Here is an 11,059-nt window from a genome sequence, read left to right on the forward strand (position 1 = left end):
CCCTAGTGAATACACTTGAAAAAATGGCTCAAAATGTGAATGAGATGTCTAGGAAGGTTATGGAATGGGGTTCATGGAGGGATACGCGTCGTGCATTTTATGTCGATAGATTGTCATATCAGCAAGTGAAATATAAAGACATAAATAAAGATAGTATATGTGCTCTTTTCATTAATCCTATATCTGTCAACTCCCTATTATGCTCAACCAAAAAAATTCCTATTCATTGGTGCACTCATGCTATGATAAGACATGTTTTTGGGATAGGTGGTATGTGGTATTTGACTTACCACCATGTAATAATTATGAGGTTCCTCTATATTTTTTGAGAAAGCTATAGTGTGAGTTCATCCTTGGTGAGAAGTCAAATTACTTTGGCATCCATGAGTTTCAAGGTAGAAGGAGAAGCTCTACACAAGATAGACATGGGGCTCATAGGGTGGTACTACAACATGAGAGGAGATGTACAGCATGAAAAACTATTCCTTGTGTTGTGCTCCCAACAATCATAAAGGAGTCTTTTGATTTAAAAACTCTTTGTGCAACTGCATCATTGACAAATTTCATCATTAAGCATGGCTCATAGTTAGGTGGTATTACTTCGCCTACGACACCTTGACCATCATCAGATGCACCTTTAGGGTCATCACAGCCTATGAAAGCTCCATCATCATCACCTATGACACTTCAACCACCATTAGATGTGCCTTTAGGGTCATCACACCCTATGAAAGCTCCATCATCATCACCTGCACCACCAATGTAATTTGCACTTGTGCCACCTGCATCGTCATCACATGCATCATTATAGTCTTCAAAGCCCAATAAACATTTTTGTTCTAGTTATCAATGCATATGTGATGGGATGGATAATGAGGCAACTCAAGATAGAGTGTCATCTCATCCATATGTACATTATGGGAAGACTTGTTATGCATACAGAGGTGGGGATTTCACACTCACAGATTATTTGATGATGATGCTCTTTGGTGGAGAGGAGACACGAGTTTGTTTGTTTGATTTTTGAAATGATATTATTTAATCACCTAAATATCGTAAAAGTAATTTTTTTTAATTTTTTAGAGCACTTCAGATTGATATGTAAACAATAGGCAATGCAAGGTGTAGCAAGTAGTATAAGAACACCATGGACTACTCATTCTTCTAGAGGTACAGGGCTAGGAGCAAGAACAACCAAGGTAAAGTTTTTTAAATATTCTTAAAAGTACAATAATACATTGGCTTTGAAATATTGTTTCTTAATTGGTAAGACACTAACAATACAAAGTTCCCTAAATGTTGTTTCTTAATTATTTTACAAGGAACACCCAATCTCTAAGAAATTTTACAAGGAAGCCAATAGAATATCCATATCCAAGTTAAGTTGATGATTCATGTCATCTAATTACATCATGTGAATTTTCTAACATGTTGAAACCTTTCCGTCTCCTACACCCATTATTCCTCTTCCATGTCCCATAACTATCATCCCTCTTTCACCCACCCCACTTATTGATCCTCCTTCATTTCCTACCATTATTTAAACCCCTTCTATCAAATCCATCCAATTCCCATCCACATTCTTACTCCTAACATTACCCAAACCCCATCTAATGAACCTCATGAGTTCATCCTCCATATACCCATCCCCATCGAAGAACCTATCAACCTCCATATTACATAGGGTGTCTTGTAAGAGTGTGGAGTTCATGAATCTATATTTTTATTTCTTGAAAAGGTGCCAAAATCTCATTTGCATCTCTCTTTTCCTTCCCGGTCTCTTTGTTTTCAATTTAGGCCTTATAGCCTTTTTTAGCCTCAAATTTTCCTTTCTTTCAACTATCCTTCCAATCTCATCCTTCAAGTCCTTCTTGTGTCTTCTTGACCTCGTATGATCTTCTTGTTATTATTGTGCCTTCTTATCATTTGCAACATTATATCATATTTATAACAATACTCTTTATTATTTTATAGGACTTGTCGAGGACTTAAATTTCTCAAGTTGATGATGCCATGCTTTCTACCATTAACTTTGGCCTTGATAGCTATGCAATATCATAGCTTTCACACCTATCAAGTTTATAATTTGAGTTGAACTCATGGTGTGTGTTATTGATTCCTCTTATGTTAAATTTTTTTTTTTCTTTAGGGTACTCCACATAGCTCGAGGTCAGGAAGAAAGGGAAGGAAATCATCAAGAACAACCAAACCAAAAAAAGGTATTAAATACAAGTCAAGTATGTATTTTTAAATTTATTATGAATGAATTTATATACATGTACTCAATATTAATGAATATGTGTTAAATTGTTTGTTGAATATATGTAGAAATAATTAAGTTGTGTCGAGTTGATGATTGTATCTAACACCAGGTTGATGTTCAGGAAATGGTAGAGATTAAATTTCATATTTTCCTTCTATTAAATTTTAGGTTATAGTATGTATTTATTCTATATTGATATTAAACAGTTGCATTTACAAATGAGTACATGTTTTTTTTTTTAGTTTTATAATAATTGTCAACAATTTTTTCTTATTAACATGTGTTATTTATCTTTTATCTATTACATCACCCTTTGAGACTTCGTACATTTTCTTTCCCATTTTATTTTGTTAAGAGTCTCAAGCATCAAATATGGGATCAAACACGACAAAAGAAAAAGGTATGCATATAGATTCTTAGTTGAAGCCTTCTTGTGATCTCAATTTGGATTGCTTGTGCGTATGACAGAAATCTCTAATGCCTACTCTACAATTATAACATTTTATCCCTTACCATACGAGTTGTGCCTCATACCAACACTAATTCTTTAGTGGTTGCGCCTCCTGCTAGCACAAGAGATCTAGCTCAAGATGTAGTACATATTTGTTTTTTTACTTTATTTGAAATCTCTAATGGCATTCTACAATTCTAACATTTTATCTCTTACCATACAAGTTGTGCCTCATACCAGCACTAATTCATTGGTGGTTGTGCCTCTTTCTAGCATGGGAGATCCATCTCAGGCTACAATATATATATATATATATATATATACTCTATTTGGAATCCCTAATGTCACTCTACAATTCTAACATTTTATCACTTACCATACAAGTTGTTCCTCATACCAGTAGTGATTCATCAATGGTTGTGCTTCTTGCTAGCATGGGAGATCTGTCTTAGGCTGTAGTATGTATTTATTAAATTATTACTCTATTTTGAGATCCCTAACACTTATGTCTATAAATCTAACATTTTATCACTTACCATATAGGTTGTGCCCCATACTAGCATTGTTTCATAATTGGTTGTGCCTCCCATGAGCACTGATTCATTGGTAGTTATGTCTCCCACCATCACTCTACCTCATCATTTTGTTAGGAGTCTACTCTACAAAGGAGCCCATTATCATTATCATTCAGTCCAAGTATGGGACAAAGAGATGATATAATCAACAACTCAACTATCCTCAATTTAGAACCCAATTTTTATTTATTTTCATATTACTTATAGATAGGATATTTGATATACCATTTTAATTTTTCTCTTGTGGACACCTAGAAAGCCACAAACTGCATCAAAGAGGCTCAATTTTGATGATCTAGTATAGCCAAAGATATTGATAGAGATATACATATGCAGTTATGGTCATTAAATGACATTGACATATATTCAACTTTTGTATTGTATATATTCAAGATTTGTATTGTGCACATTTGACATTTCTATTGTACACATTTGACATTTGTATACATTCAACTTTTGTATTGTACCGAAGAGACATAACATATTTTTGTAACTATATAATTGATATGGCACAATATATTGTTCATTTTGGTACACATTAAACTTTAATTTTGATCTAGCTTGTTCAGTGTGTGCATACAAACTTTTATTGCATTTTACTTTCTTGCAATTAATCAAACACATGAACGTTCATTATTTTATATAGAAAATATAGCATGTTTATGAAATTCATTATAACATGTAATCAAACTCATATGTTACTTATTTTGATGAAATAAGACATGAACAATAAAAATATGTCATGACTTTTGTATTTGTGTCAAAGATCATAGCCTGATAGTGCTTAGAGACCCTTAGGGACACATTCATTTAGTGTGCTTGATAGCATCCAAGAGATGTTGTGGCTGAAATGAAGTTGGCCCTGGCTTAAACTTGGCCAAGTGGAGATAACAAAGTAGATGATTCAATCTTAGGACCAACGATTTGAAATTTACATAATATTGTTCATTTGAATTGAATAACACTACAAATTTTGGCATTAGGTGAGAAAGCAATGCCAAATCCAAACAAAGTTGAATCTCTTAAAACTGAGATAGGTTCTTGTAGGCCTAGACAACTTGATCATATAGCACTTGACAATTTGTCAATACCTCGCATGAGCTCAAAGATATGCCCACTCAAAGATCACAGCCCAATGATGCTTAGAGACCCTTAAGGACGCTTTCATTCAATGTGGTCGATAGTGTTTGAGGGATGTTGTGGCTGAAATGAGGTTAGCCCTAGCCTAAACCTGGCTAACCAGAGCTAACAGAGTAGACATTTTTTTCCTAGGACCAATGGTTTGAAATATACACAACCTTGTTCATTTGAATAGAGCAACACTGGAACTTTTGGCATTAGGAAAGAAAGGGATGCCAAATCTAAACAATGTCAAATCTCTTAAAACTAAGATAGATTATTATAGGTCTATAAAATGCAATTGTGTAGTACCTAACAGTTTGTCAATACCTCACACAAGCTCATAAATATGCCCACTCAAAGATTGCAGCCCAATGGTGCTTAAAGATCCTTAGGGACACTTCTATTTAGTGTGGTCAATAATTCCTGAGGGATGTTGTGGCTAAAACGAGATTGTCCCTAACCTAAACTTGGCTAATCAGAGCTAATGGAGCAAATGATTTGATCCTAGTGTTGATATGAGATTTTTTTGAAGTGAAGAATATGTAATTGAACAATCATTGTTTTGTTACTGATGTCAAACTTGCTACTTGCTGGTAAGACAACTACTTAGTTGATTTGAGTACAATCATTTTTTTGATTGATGAAGAGGATTTGATCAAATGAGATAACAAGAGCACCTAGAGGAAAATTTGAGTTATGGTATGAAAAAGGAGTACAAAGATCAGTTAAGACAATGATGATATAGTGCATTGTTTATCTGCTTAAGGCTGCAAAGGTTGGATACACTAATTAAGTCTAGAAGAACAAGCAAGAAGAATTGTGTCTACCAAGCTTGACCAAGTGCACAATAGATGCCGAGAAAAAAACCAATTGGAGCGAGGCAAAGTGAAGATTCATTGTGTGACAAGTGAACATAGTGTAAGGTGAGTAAAGTTTAGTTAATGTCGAGCATCAGTAAACTTTAGTGGATGCTAAGTAAACTAGTGTAAGACTAGTGGAAGAATAGTATGGAAGCTAAGTGACAACATATTGATGCCGAGTATTAGTATTCATGTTAAATTATATATTTGATGAATCTAAGCTGACTATTTTATTTTCTATAATTGTGTGAAGCATGTGGAAGATAACTATGATGAGTTGGTGGCACAAAATTCAAGGTAAACTATTTTGTGGTGAATTCAAGAAGATTGAGGAAGAAGTTTCTAGAGGAAGCAAATGGAAAAGTAGGTAAATTCATTGTATCCTACCTAATCCTACCTAACACTAAAATGGATGATTGTGGTTAAGTGAAAAAAGATCTTAAATCTCTATTTATAGAGAGAGCTGGTCAAAACAAAAGGTTGTCATGTACGAGAACCTAAGGAAGACAAGGAGTCTAGGGTATTGCTTTATTCAGTGGCCGAACAGAAGAGAATGAAATTGGCATGAAAAGGAAGAAGTATTAAGAGTATGAATTCTTGAAGGGTGAACAAGCTATCAGAGTTTAAGTGTGTGAAAGCCAAGAAAAATGGAGAACTAAAACAAAGATCTATAATTTGCAAGTGAGTTGTAATTTCTTATCAGATCAAGTCTTACTATTACTTTCTAATCTTTGTATCAGTCTAGGGTAAATCCTTTGGATTAAGGTTGACCTAATAGTAATTTGTAAATCCTTTAACTGAGTGACATTCCAAGTGAATGATCTAAAGTCCTCTAAAAAGGCTTACTCCTAACTGGATGATTGAAATCCTCTAACCAAGTCACATTTAACAGTGTGTATTGTAACCTTTAATAGGGTTGGCCTTTCATGGGGCATCACTTCAAAAGAGTGATGTTAATGTTGGTTTTTCCCAAATTGGATTTACACTTAAAATCCTTGTGTCAAATGTGTTATGTTTCATGTTTACATTTCTACAAAGTTGTTTTTATTAGAATGGAGTTGTCGTTGCACCAAAACACTAATCTTTCAATGCCCGATACAACCACTCAACTTATAGTACACATGAAGTAGTTAAGTCCTTGTCACAAATCCTAAGGGGAGCACTGAAAAAATTTCCAACAATCTCCCCCTTAGTGCTACCCAAGGGTCTGAGGATTCAAACCTGTGACAAAGCTCAGATACCACTTGTTAGAATGGGTTTGGCGTTGCACCAAAAGATCGATCTTTCAATGCCCGATACAACCACTCAACTTATAGTAAAAAGGAGGTAGTCAAGCCCTTGTCACAAATCCCAAGGGGATTACTAAACAAATTTTCAATAGTTTTGACCTAGGACAGTAACCTACTAAGTTTAAGCATTGTATGATCTAATGGATGCATGCATAATAAGGTTTTATGGATATGGGTCTACTAAGCATTGAAAAGTTTTATTTGTACATCTAGACTTTAGATAACTAATTCACAACCACCCCCCCCCCCCCCCCCCCTACTTATTCTAAAGAATTCCAACACCTAGGACCAACAGTTTGAAATATTTATTGTTAGAGTAATTAGATATTTCCTAATTAACTCTATTTCACTTAAGCTAAACTTTAGGTATCTAATAATTTATTTTTTTATTAATTATTATAATTCAACCTAGGTTAGACCTTTTTAGAGTTTCAATCTCCTTTATAAGGATGATCTCTCTTTGTAATTAACCAATTCAATTTTGATAATAGCAATTTCTCTTTTTGCTCATCACAAATGTCTCATCTATGGATCTGGAAGTTCTAGCCTCTATGACTTTTTCTTCTCTCTTTCTGTGATAGGTTTTTTCATGTAGGTGATTCTTTGGAGCTATGGATTTGATCTTTCATCAACTTTAACATGGTATTAGAGCTCCAGATCTTCATGCCTTTGTTCTGTTATTGAGAGATTTGGCATTGGTTTTTAGATTTGTGGCTTTCCAAGGATTTTGTATTAGATTTGGTGAGGACCTATTTTATTGGAGCACTTTGAGCCCAAATGGACATCACTTTTGAGCTCAAAGTGCTTGAAAGCCCCCATTTCCATATAAAATACATCTAGTTTGGATGTTGTTGAAATCTGAGCCAAAAAAAAATTGCACCCAAACCATTTTGACCTAGGCATGCAAATAAAGGCAACAATTTTTTGATTTTTTAAATTAAAAAATTAAGAGGGCGCATGCTTGTGTCTGTGGTCTTTTATTTTGACACATGTTTTCTTTGGGAGCTATGGTTTTTTTGGAGAGACAAGGCCACTTTGTTATGAGTATACAATATTTTTTTGTGAAGGTTCATGTCAATTTTGGGAGCACAGTCCCCTTCTCCATGCAGCATACCTATTTGGGTGGTGCATGTGTTTTGACCCCCTCAATTTTGTCCTTGCCCATGCACAACTCCCAATCTAGCTTTTGTTTAAGGAGTGGACTTTTTGAATCCCGAGCCCTCCTTTTATGATTTTATTTTGGTGAGACCGTACCCATGTCAGGGGTCTATCAAATGCCTCAAGCTCCTCCTATCCTCTTATATTGATGGGCATCCCGCATTGAAAGGTGGAGGTGCCTTTTTTTCAAGATATTTCTTGGATTCAACACAAACTTGCAAGTCCTTTGCCATGCATGCTCAATGTGCTTGCCCATTTGGTGCCAATAATTCCTATCAACACTCAAAGCACATGCTCTTCCAAGATGGGTTAGTATTAGCCATGTTTTTCCAACAACCCTTAGGTGATTCACTAGTCAAGAAGAACCACCAATGCATGGTCTAATTAGGGATTATGGTGGAGAAGCATTTTTTATTGGGTGTTGGATAGGTGGTCCTTGGCTTGCGTTCATCATTTTGGAACTAAATTTTTTATTGGGCGTGTTTTTCCTATCCCACGTTACCTAATTTTGGTGGTGAAGACCTAGCCTTGTATTGCACTTTCTCCCACATCAGCAACTTGGAGGAGACCCTATGCCTTTATTTTGGAGCTAGCTAGCTTCTTTATGATGTGGAGGCATTGATCCCCAACAAGTAGTCCTTTGTATTAGGATTAAACCAGAGATAGAAATAATAATTACATGAAAATATAAACAATATTAGAAAATATTGAATCGCGCAAAAAAGAACACAAAACACCAAGATTTAACATGGTTCACCCAATCCTTGGGCTACATCCACCAAACAACAAGTCCAATATTATTACAATCTAGTGATTATAACCTAATTACAATCTATAATCCCTTACAGCTCAATACCACCACAAGAAACAATTATCACATCACACATTATGAAAAATCCCTAACCCTAAGCTCTTTTATACAAGTATTTTTATCACTTTATGGTTATAATTAATTACAACATGTTAGCCCAAAATTTTCAATAAAATAGGGCCCAAAAAAAGTTTCGCAGCCCTAAAGAATCATGAAGTATGCATAGTACTTCATTGATTAGTCACCACAAACTAACAATCTCCCACTTGAGGACTAGTCAAACTCCACACTAAACAACAATCTCCCACTTGGAGACTGATCATGTAGCAATATCGCTACCACATGGGGCTCCCACTAGATCAAACCACTCTGAACTCTATTGTTCTTTTATTCTATTTAGTCTAGAAAACCAACAAAAGTTAAAGAGGAGTTTAGCTTCTCCCTTGTCACTACCTTGGTAAACATATCTGTTGGATTGTCATCTGTATGTATCTTGTCCATCTTTAACTGTCCATAATCCAAAATTGACCAAATGAAATGGTATCAAAAGTGAATGTGTTTTCTCTTTGACTATAGAGTAGAATTTTTAGCAAGATGAATGGCACTCTGGCTATCTGTAAAAAAATAATTATTCCTCTATGGGTGTCTGAATTCTTCCATGAATAAAAAACCATGTCATTTTCTTGGTTGCCTCTATAGAAACAACATATTATGCCTCTATAGTGGATAAAGCATTAATCTTTTGCAATCAAGAAACCTAACTCATTGTTGCTCCACCAACAGTAAATACATAACTTGTAGTACTCCTCTTGGTATCAATATCCCCCACCAAATTTGAGTCAACATATCCCTATAAATTAGTACTAGAGCCCCTAAAATGTAGACATTTATTGTATGTTCCTCTCAAATATCTAAGAATATATTCAACTGCATTCCAACACTCAATTCCTAGATGACTCATATACTTGCTAATGACTCCCACTGCATGCACAATATATGGCCTCATACATACCATAGCATACATCAAGCTTCCTATAGCTGAAGCATAAAGTATCTTGGACATCTTATCCTCCTCTTATGGTATCTTTAGACACATCTCCTTAGTCAACTTCAAATGACTAGGTAAAGGTGTGTTGACAGCTTTAGCATTCTCCATAGAGAAATGTTACAACACCTTTGCAATATAATCAGCCTAAGATTTAATGTCAAATTTCTATTTTTCTTATCTCTTCAAATATTTATACTAAGGATTTTTTTTGCTGCCCCCAAATCCTTCATAGCAAATGAACATACTAACTGTTCTTTTAACCTCTTAATATGATCCATGTTAGACTTGACTACAAGCATATCGTCAACATATAAACATAAAATAATGTAGTTGTCATCATCCAACATCTTAAAATAAACACAATGATCTGAATGAAATGTACTATATCCATGCTCATGCATTAAATGATCAAATTTCAAATACCATTGTCGAGGTGCTTGCTTCAAGCCATATAAACTTTTCTTCAATCTACACACTAAGTCCTCCTTACCTTTGACCTCAAATCCCTGTGGTTGTGCCATATATATCTCTTCATCCAAATCACCATGAAGGAAGGTTGTTTTAACATCAAGTAGCTCCAAATTCAAATCTTTAGTAGCCACAATACTGAAGATAGTACGAATAGAGGTCATTTTAACAACATGAGAGAATATCTTATCAAAATCAATGCCCTTTTTCTGTGCAAATCCTTTTCCAACTAACCTAGTTTTAAATCTTTTCTTACCTCGATCCTCTTCTTTCAGCCTATAAACCCATTTATTCTATAAAGCTCTTTTACTTGCACACAACTTTCATAAATCCCAAGTCTTATTTTTCAGCAAGGAGTCCATTTCATCTACCATTGCAAACTCCCAATGAATCTTAGCATCCACCTACATAGCTTCATCATAAAATTCAAGTTCACCAGTATCTATTAGTAAAATAGAGTATAAAGAAGGAGAAAATATTTAGGGAGGTCTACTTAGCCTAGTTGACCATCTAATAGTCACTGGGGTGTGTGGTATTTATTGTTGTGTTTGTTGTGGATCATGAGGAATTGTTGGAATATCATCTTTTGGAGTATCATCCACAACTACATAATCATCTTCTGCCTTCTCATGTTGCTTCAACAGATCTTTGTACAACACTTTCTCATTGAATATGACATCCTTGCTTCTTATAATTTTACAATTTTACAATTTTAAAAATCCCAAAGAATATAACCAAATTCATCAATTCCATATCTAAAAAATACACATTTCTTTGATTTAGCTTTCAACTTGGCTCTATTTTCAGAATTTATATGAGAAAATGCTTCACAACCAAAGATTTTGAGAAAAAAACAACTCACCTTCTTACCAGTCCATACTTCCTCTAGAATACCACAACCCAAAGGAGTAGAGGGACCTCTATTAATCAAATATGCAAGATTATTGGCATCCTCTACCCACATGTTTAAGGGCAACCCTACATACAACCTCATGCTCCTTGTATGCTCCATTA

Source organism: Cupressus sempervirens, chromosome 11 (assembly GCF_028749045.1).
Source record: "Cupressus sempervirens isolate cs-2001-9-10 chromosome 11, ASM2874904v1, whole genome shotgun sequence".
In the NCBI taxonomy this organism is placed as follows: domain Eukaryota; kingdom Viridiplantae; phylum Streptophyta; class Pinopsida; order Cupressales; family Cupressaceae; genus Cupressus; species Cupressus sempervirens.